The sequence below is a fragment of the Cebidichthys violaceus genome, unplaced genomic scaffold, assembly GCF_023349555.1.
Source record: "Cebidichthys violaceus isolate CVI_PGR_0920_01 unplaced genomic scaffold, fCebVio1.0.p SCAF_11, whole genome shotgun sequence".
NCBI classification, from domain to species: domain Eukaryota; kingdom Metazoa; phylum Chordata; class Actinopteri; order Perciformes; family Stichaeidae; genus Cebidichthys; species Cebidichthys violaceus.
The window spans coordinates 12608096-12617604 of record NW_027176274.1 but is presented as its reverse complement, the minus strand read 5'-3'; the positions used below and the strand labels follow the sequence as shown (position 1 = coordinate 12617604).

The window sequence follows — 9509 nt, the reverse complement described above, 5'->3', positions numbered from 1 at the left end:
CCACTTTCCAGGCAAGAAGCAGCTCATCTGGAACGAGCCTACTGCCAGACACTTGCGCTGCTTCGGTCTGGCTTTAATCTGGACCATTGGTTCCAGAAACTTTAGGTTTACTTGCTGTGCAAAACAGGAGGAGGGTCTCATTGCCATGAGGAAAAAACGCTGTAAAAATTGCGTTTTAAAATGCTTGTAAACGGCGTAAAAAGCGCTGTTTTTAACATAAATCGTTATCACACTACTACAGTTTTAGTTTAAAAGTAAATTGAGTTATTTCTGTTGGAACACACAGTACATCTCCATTATTAACTCATCTAACGGATTCAAACATCCGGTTGTATGTTAATGAGCCGTTAGTGTCACCTAGTGGAGAAAACAGGTAACAACAATGACTCCTTTTTACAGTTTAGGCACTAAAAGTTAGATTGAATAAAATCAAATGCTTTCATCATATTGAATGTGTTTGTAGAATGTGTGTAGAACTTATTGAACTTAAAGCTAAACTGTCCTTTATTTCTGGCTTTTATTTAGACAAAAAATGGTTGTGTGAAGATGCAACCAGTTCACTTAAAAGAAACTTCGAGACAATCTTATTTTTTTAACAATTTAATAAAGAAATTAAATCAAGAAGAATATGGAAAATGTATAGCATATGATGCAAATTAACAACAAGGCCTAAAGGAGGAAATATACACAAGAAATAATTTACAGAATTTAAGTTTTTTGCAGCAATTACATTACAGATAAAAGTAAGTTTGACAGCTTGTTTATAATATATTTCTATCAGACTCCTTCTGAAAGCCAGTTAATTCATGTTAAATACTACATTAAAAAAAACTTGGAAGCCCATGTTTTGATCTTTAAAGGCCAACAGCAGCAGGAATAAACAGAACTATCAGGTTCATTTGTGCAAAAATGTTTTCAACATAGAATAAATATAAAAGCTGAGAGGGAAGTGATTGTCAATCGGTTCTGCTATTGTTAGTAAAACAAAACAGAAGAGGCTGACCATTACACCCAGTGGAAGTCGAAGACAGCAATACATTGTTCAAAGTTTTTGTTGTGCATTATGGTTGCCATACCAAAAAAAATGTAATTCTTAAAAAAGTACAACTCTGCCCAGTGACACATCTGGATTGTGATTGGCTGGAAGATGTGGTCACCTCTAGTAACTGGACATTAAACTGGACGCCTATGAATGGTGAGGATCAGCTAAAGAGCTGTGTGCCAGGGTTATTTCTCTAACCACCACCATACATACATTTTAATAAATCAGTGAGAAACCATGCAAATTGAATTTAAAATGTGTTTGATAGTTGTGTAAATCTGGACAGCCAAACCAATTAACGGTCGGAGAAGAATGACTTGTTAAACAACGTTAGCTGTGATGAAGCTGGGGACTCAACTTGGCATTAATAATCCATTATTTAGTTGATTTATACTCTGTACATTCTTTTGATGATTAATCTTTTTTTGACAGAGTAAAATAAACCCACGACAAAACACAGACTATCGCTATCAGTCCCAGTCCACAGCAGAAGACGATCCATGGCGGACTCAGTGGTTGTGGTGGACTTTCTGTCTGGGAAGGATCTGTTCCTCCACTTGTGTTTCGTGTCTCAGGTTTGGGCCAATCCCTCGCTGCTGTAAAGAGACCAAACAAGTCTGCATGTGAAGAACAAACGTCTCACTAAAAAGGAAAACTAAATATCCACAACATATTAAACAATAACTTATTTCACAGATCCTGTAAGGAGGAAGTTGAACGACTGAGGAAGTCCACAATAATCAGGTTCTTTTTTATCCAGGAGGTCTCCTATTGAGCCTGATGAGAAACGTTTACTGAATCAACTCACCTGTGACATTGAGGTCACATGTCCTTGATCTCCAACTATAACCTGTACTCACTGCACACATGCAAACACCAGAGTCATTAGTCCTGAGTCTGGACATGTGAAGTCTGAGTCGTCCTTCTATGAGGACGTCTTTGTCAAAGTGGACTCATCCTGCAAACTGTTCATGCTGAGACTCTGGGACCTCGACACCTTCTTTTAGATGAAACAGGACGAAGGGCTTAAGAACAGTTAACAGTTCACAGAAGATAACAAGGGAGTTGAGTGAACTGTTTGTTCTGGTTGAGAATGTCCATTCCAGCGTGATGTTGTGGTTCTCCTCTGCCTGATAGGAGCTCTGTGTCACATTCACTACAAATGATCCTGCTGAGGAGACAGAGAGGGAAAGTGAGGACCACCATAGTTATGACTGCCACTGTGAAAACGTCTCAAAGTTGCTGACTCGGTGTGTGCTCTCTTGTTGGACAGTGTCACGCTCCGATTATTCAGTTATTGTCAAATAAAATGTCAGAAGTTCTCTCCAATGTTCATTTTGTCAGTCTTCCACAACACAGATGAAACGTAACTCGCCTATTTTTAAACTAGTCAAACCTTTTGTTCGGCGAGAAAATTATGCCGTTATTCTTCTGCCTTTGAGCACATTTGCAAAATATTTCTGTCGTCGCCTCTCTGAATTGTATTTTTATATTGTATTTATTGACATTTCTATTTCTCTTGTATAAGTGTATGTCATTCAAGGCTAATTGTAGCGTTGACGTCAGTTGTTAAAAGAAAAGAAGCATTTCGCCTCTAGACTACATACCTTCTACATCTGTGATCAGGATGAACGTGAACACCAGTAAAAGCATCGTGGTACTCCTGAAGAAACACGTTATCCATAGTTTATCTTTACAGTTAAACAGAGAATGTGTCCGCTCATCCATCAACGGGTGGATCAACGGCTCGTTCGAGACTCAGCTTTGCCTGTAAAATAACGAGGTGATGCGCAGCAGCTGCGTTTCCTACTGTTCCACTATAGCGGATGCATTCTTCCTTTACGACTGCGGTCAAGCCAGCCTGGTCCGTGTACGTTTTGATAGTCTGTTTTATCGTTTTATCCAAAAAATGAAAATACAGAAAAAGCACAGCCTTTTTCACGTTTTTGTTGTCTGAATACCAAAATACGAGAGAAATACGAGAGAACCAAAGTCAAACAACGAGCCGATTTGGGTTTTTGTAAATCCCTTTTTTGTTTTTTCTTTTGAAGAGAAACGCCAAGTGGCCCCGGAAGTAAGACTATTTCAAAATAAAATTGTTTGGAAAAAAATAAACCAGGACTGGCAACAGTAATGGGAGCCGGAGGTGAACGGGAGACGCCTTTATTCCTTATAAAGCAGAGTGGGTAGTACAGTAAAGAGAGGGAAGGGAGTTGGCCAGATTGAGGATGGGACACACATATCTGAACAGCCTTCTATTCATCTTGAGGAAGCATCCAACAGGGTTATGCGAGCAGTGCCAGCAGACAGAGGAAGTGCAGCTACTGATGTCATGTAGGAGATACGGGCCAAACAAAGACCCTGCAACACTTTTTCACATCACGTGACTTTGCAAGTTGTCCCATCATATAAAGGATCTATTCTTCTGTATGCTTTGTTTTCCTGCTCAATCATAACTTTTCCTTGAAACAGAGTATTTATAATATGTGGTATTGCAAGTAATAACTAAAAGATCTGGGTACATCTATAAAGTAGCATAAAAAAGAAGTATTATATAGTTTACTCAAGTAGTTCCTCTGCATGAAAAGGGACAGATCAGGATGAGGAATTAACAGCAAACGCTACTGACTTTTTGGACGCCTGAAATACTGATGTGGACAAATGGGGAGTGTGTGTGTGTGTGTGTGTGTGTGTGTGTGTGTGTGTGTGTGTGTGTGTGTGTGTGCGTGTGTGTGTGTGTGTGTGTGGTTAGTGAAAGAGGAGCAAAAAAAAGAAAAAGGAGGGGGGAACACTCAAAGCAAGGCAGAGCCTCACTGTAGCCGTGGAATACGGAAACTGTTAATTTATCACGCAAGCAAAACACAAACAAGATTATGACACAATGACCTAGCTAAGCCCAGACACAAAGCTAAACATGTTACGGTGAGATGAGTTCTTAATGGTCGACGTGGTCCTTCTGAGTTTCTTGGTTAAACTCGGGCCAAATAGGGTCAACATTTAATAAACAGGAAAGAAGGGATATTGGAGAAAGTGCAAAAAGAAATAGGCTACATTCTTTGATGCATATGTACCAGAGCCAGACGTCTGGCATCTTTTTATGGCTGCCAGTTCATTAATATCTGGGGTTAGGTTCTGTGCTGTGGAAACCCTCAAGATGGAGTGAAGGTGTGCATCAGTGAGACGACTCCTGTGTGTGTTTTTCTTCATCACAGAGAAAAGCTGTTCACACAGGTATTGCTTCAAAACATGCAGGGCATTTGAGCAGCATGTAGGCGGATTTAAGGCATCGTTTCGGGGATGAAGCTTGGAAACTGTGCAGCGTCCACAGAGTCATACTTTGTCTTGAGAGTGTCATTACACCGGAGGTCTATCAGCTCCATTTGGATGTGCACAGTTGCTCTTTCTACGTCAACTGCAAACGGATCGCTGAGCAGTTCAAATTTAAATTTCTGAGCTGCAAAGTCGGAAAATCGCAGACTGAACTCTGTGCCAAGTGCATCCAGTTTATCATCAAAATGCGCAGTCGGGAGTACAGCGAAACATGGTTTGTCAGTGTTTGGCAACACGGAAAGTGACCCAAGTTTCCTTTCTGCATCTGAGTCTCCCACAGGCGCAGCTTGGCTTGGAAAGCTCTTACTGCATCACACGTCTGTGATCATACATGCATGTCATCACACATGTCGTGAGCGTCCCTGAAGCTGGGTGTTTAGTGCAGTGAGATGCTTTGTTATGTCGCACAAAAAGGCCAGCTCACATTGCCACGTTTCGTCCCGGAGCTCTGTGGTGTGGCGGGCCAGTTATGATAGACATATGATATTTTCTCGCGGGTCGGATATAAGTGTACCGAGGGCTGGATTTGGCCCGCGGGCCTTATGTTTGACATGTTTGCTTTATGACCTTCTGTCCATTTGCAATCAAGCTTCTGGCATTCCACTGAAAGATGTTAAGCACCATTACTAGTTTAATTACTAGACAAATCATAATTGAAAGGGTTCCTCATTTCTTGTATGGTTTTACAATCTGTATTTGAGACACCAAGGTACTCTTTTGCTGCTTCTACTATTGTTTCGATTCTCATTCCTATAATTTTGCTCTAACCTAACGTAAGCCACTTTACATATGAATGCTACAAAGTTACCTCCACATCGTTCTTTGCCTTTACACTGGCTGGCAGTATGACCTGTTCTCTGGCATTTAAAGCATCTTAGTGCTGGAGGAATGAACTCTCTTACTGAGTAGCTGAAGAAGCCTAGCAGAACTTTCCTTGGGATGTCATGTTTGAAGTCAATGATTACTGATGACGTCTGTGTTCTTTCTCCACTTCTTTTAAAAGTAATACGCTTTGCATTAATCACTTTCCTTCCTTTCAGTTCTGTCTTAATTTCCTCCATTGTGACAGATATTGGGACTCCAGAGATGACTCCCCTATGTCTAGCAGCTGAGCCAGGAACATGGGTTTGAACTTTTTTCATGTTGTAATGGTATTTTGGCATGGAACATTCTCATACAACACAGTTAGTTATCTATGAGAACAGGCAAGGGAGAATTATTCTTTTGCACAACAGAGACACGGTGAAGTTCAACAAAGTCCAGAGCAAAATTACTTATGCATGAATACAATATACTGAGTAGAAATATATACTACGTAAAAAATTACCATTACACCACTTAGCCACAGTCGCCTAAGATCAGTTCGAGACTATGGCTGTGTTGGCGTCTAAAACCTTGTTGGGAAAACTGGATGTAATACAAGCATCAAGAATATGTAGTGGGGTCTTTAAAACAAAATCTGTGCCGGCATTGCAGGTAGAATTGGGGGAAATGCCATTGGAGTTGAGAAGAATACAGATCATGATGACATATTGGGTCAGTTTACAAGGACAACAACCATCCAACAATAAGTGCAATTGAGCCATGCTGGGAACATGAAAACAGGCCAACAAAGAGCTTTGGTTGGGTTGTGAAGAAGAAGGCTAGTGAGTTAGTTATTCTCCAACTGTGGTTCTGCCAGCTGTTCCTCTTTGGTTACTGCCACAGCCTGAAATTGATCTCGGCCTCCTTGAACTGATGAGAGATGAATGTGGGGGAAACTGTAAGATCTTCAAGTCATACATCAGTTACCACAATTAAATACAGATTTATACAGATGGATCTAAAGACCCTAAAACTGGTAGAACAGCAGCAGCAGCAGGAATCCCAGAATTCCATTTGCAGTGTAGAAAAAGACTCAGCGATCTGTGTTTACATGTGAAATGATGGCCACAGTTATTGCATTACAGTGGGTAGAGGAGTCAGGCTAGAGAGAGTGGTGATTGCATCAGACTCATGTGCAGTGTTAACGAGTTTGACATGTTGCCCCTCCAGAAGCAGAGAGGATTTACTGTTTGAAATATTACAATCACTATTCAGAATCCATCAAATGAGGGAGTGTGTTAGTTTAGTGTGGGTCCATGTTGGAAGGAAAAGGCGGATAAAGCAGCAAAAAAAGGGCTTTGAAGAGTGGAAGACATAATGTTAATGTAAATATAAGTAAGTCAGAAGCTAAAGTGGTGATTAAGGGACAAATCAAAAAGATACGTCAGAATGAATGGAATAAAGGGAGTAAAGGAAGACATCTGTTTAAAATAAACCATTGGTTGGGAGTGCAGGATCTAGTGGACAAACTAGGAAAGAGGAGACGATTATGACTATACTAAGGAATGGCCACACTGGTCTTAACAGTTCCCTCTATGAAAGCATAATAATGGAAAATGTGAATTTTGTGAAGAGGAAGAAACTGTGGACCATGTTTTATTGTCATGTCAGAGGTAATGTATATAATATATATAACATATATTATATAATATAACTGTACGAGTCAGAGAGAGAAGTTTTGAAAAAAGGTCTAAGAGAGACTGGAGAGGAGAGCATCATTAATGTACTGAAGAAAAGCTTTAGTGACAAATGTTGGAAACTTTTTCTGGAATATTTAGAGTCAACCAGACTAATGAATAGAATTTGAGAATTTTTTTTATTATTTTTGTATTTATATATATATAGATTTAATAAAACCAAAATCGGCTCGTTATGGAAAGCAGACGAGAGCAGGCGGAAAAGAAGGGGGCGGTGACAAAAAACTGCGTTCAAGTCGGACAGTTTTCAGCTGCCTGCTGCTTCTTCTTCTTCTTTTGTTTTTTTAATGGCGGTTGGCAAACAGCTTTCGGGTGCATTACCTCCGCCCACTGATCTGGAGTGTGGACTAAGAACTCTAATACGACAACCAAACGAAAATAAATACATATACATATATACACACATACATATACCTATATGTGTGTAAATAAATAAAGATATGTATATACAAATATATATATATATATATATATATATATATATAAATACAAAAATAATAAAAAAAATTCTCAAATTCTATTCATTAGTCTGGTTGACTCTAAATATTCCAGAAAAAGTTTCCAACATTTGTCACTAAAGCTTTTCTTCAGTACATTAATGATGCTCTCCTCTCCAGTCTCTCTTAGACCTTTTTTCAAAACTTCTCTCTCTGACTCGTACAGTTATATTATATAATATATGTTATATATATTATATACATTACCTCTGACATGACAATAAAACATGGTCCACAGTTTCTTCCTCTTCACAAAATTCACATTTTCCATTATTATGCTTTCATAGAGGGAACTGTTAAGACCAGTGTGGCCATTCCTTAGTATAGTCATAATCGTCTCCTCTTTCCTAGTTTGTCCACTAGATCCTGCACTCCCAACCAATGGTTTATTTTAAACAGATGTCTTCCTTTACTCCCTTTATTCCATTCATTCTGACGTATCTTTTTGATTTGTCCCTTAATCACCACTTTAGCTTCTGACTTACTTATATTTACATTAACATTATGTCTTCCACTCTTCAAAGCCCTTTTTTTGCTGCTTTATCCGCCTTTTCCTTCCAACATGGACCCACACTAAACTAACACACTCCCTCATTTGATGGATTCTGAATAGTGATTGTAATATTTCAAACAGTAAATCCTCTCTGCTTCTGGAGGGGCAACATGTCAAACTCGTTAACACTGCACATGAGTCTGATGCAATCACCACTCTCTCTAGCCTGACTCCTCTACCCACTGTAATGCAATAACTGTGGCCATCATCTCACATGTAAACACAGATCGCTGAGTCTTTTTCTACACTGCAAATGGAATTCTGGGATTCCTGCTGCTGCTGCTGTTCTACCAGTTTTAGGGTCTTTAGATCCATCTGTATAAATCTGTATTTAATTGTGGTAACTGATGTATGACTTGAAGATCTTACAGTTTCCCCCACATTCATCTCTCATCAGTTCAAGGAGGCCGAGATCAATTTCAGGCTGTGGCAGTAACCAAAGAGGAACAGCTGGCAGAACCACAGTTGGAGAATAACTAACTCACTAGCCTTCTTCTTCACAACCCAACCAAAGCTCTTTGTTGGCCTGTTTTCATGTTCCCAGCATGGCTCAATTGCACTTATTGTTGGATGGTTGTTGTCCTTGTAAACTGACCCAATATGTCATCATGATCTGTATTCTTCTCAACTCCAATGGCATTTCCCCCAATTCTACCTGCAATGCCGGCACAGATTTTGTTTTAAAGACCCCACTACATATTCTTGATGCTTGTATTACATCCAGTTTTCCCAACAAGGTTTTAGACGCCAACACAGCCATAGTCTCGAACTGATCTTAGGCGACTGTGGCTAAGTGGTGTAATGGTAATTTTTTACGTAGTATATATTTCTACTCAGTATATTGTATTCATGCATAAGTAATTTTGCTCTGGACTTTGTTGAACTTCACCGTGTCTCTGTTGTGCAAAAGAATAATTCTCCCTTGCCTGTTCTCATAGATAACTAACTGTGTTGTATGAGAATGTTCCATGCCAAAATACCATTACAACATGAAAAAAGTTCAAACCCATGTTCCTGGCTCAGCTGCTAGACATAGGGGAGTCATCTCTGGAGTCCCAATATCTGTCACAATGGAGGAAATTAAGACAGAACTGAAAGGAAGGAAAGTGATTAATGCAAAGCGTATTACTTTTAAAAGAAGTGGAGAAAGAACACAGACGTCATCAGTAATCATTGACTTCAAACATGACATCCCAAGGAAAGTTCTGCTAGGCTTCTTCAGCTACTCAGTAAGAGAGTTCATTCCTCCAGCACTAAGATGCTTTAAATGCCAGAGAACAGGTCATACTGCCAGCCAGTGTAAAGGCAAAGAACGATGTGGAGGTAACTTTGTAGCATTCATATGTAAAGTGGCTTACGTTAGGTTAGAGCAAAATTATAGGAATGAGAATCGAAACAATAGTAGAAGCAGCAAAAGAGTACCTTGGTGTCTCAAATACAGATTGTAAAACCATACAAGAAATGAGGAACCCTTTCAATTATGATTTGTCTAGTAATTAAACTAGTAATGGTGCTTAACATCTTTC

General features: G+C 39.5%; 1 long non-coding RNA gene across 1 annotated transcript; it reads right to left on the bottom strand.

The window, feature by feature from the left end:
• Nucleotides 1-584: 584 nt before the first annotated feature.
• On the bottom strand, nucleotides 585-3186 carry LOC137868238 (uncharacterized). The gene is made up of 3 exons (XR_011102208.1): nucleotides 2650-3186; nucleotides 1851-2213; nucleotides 585-1638 (listed from the first exon to the last, which is right to left on the bottom strand). It is a non-coding gene; the product is annotated as an uncharacterized lncRNA (long non-coding RNA).
• Nucleotides 3187-9509: the final 6323 nt, after the last annotated feature.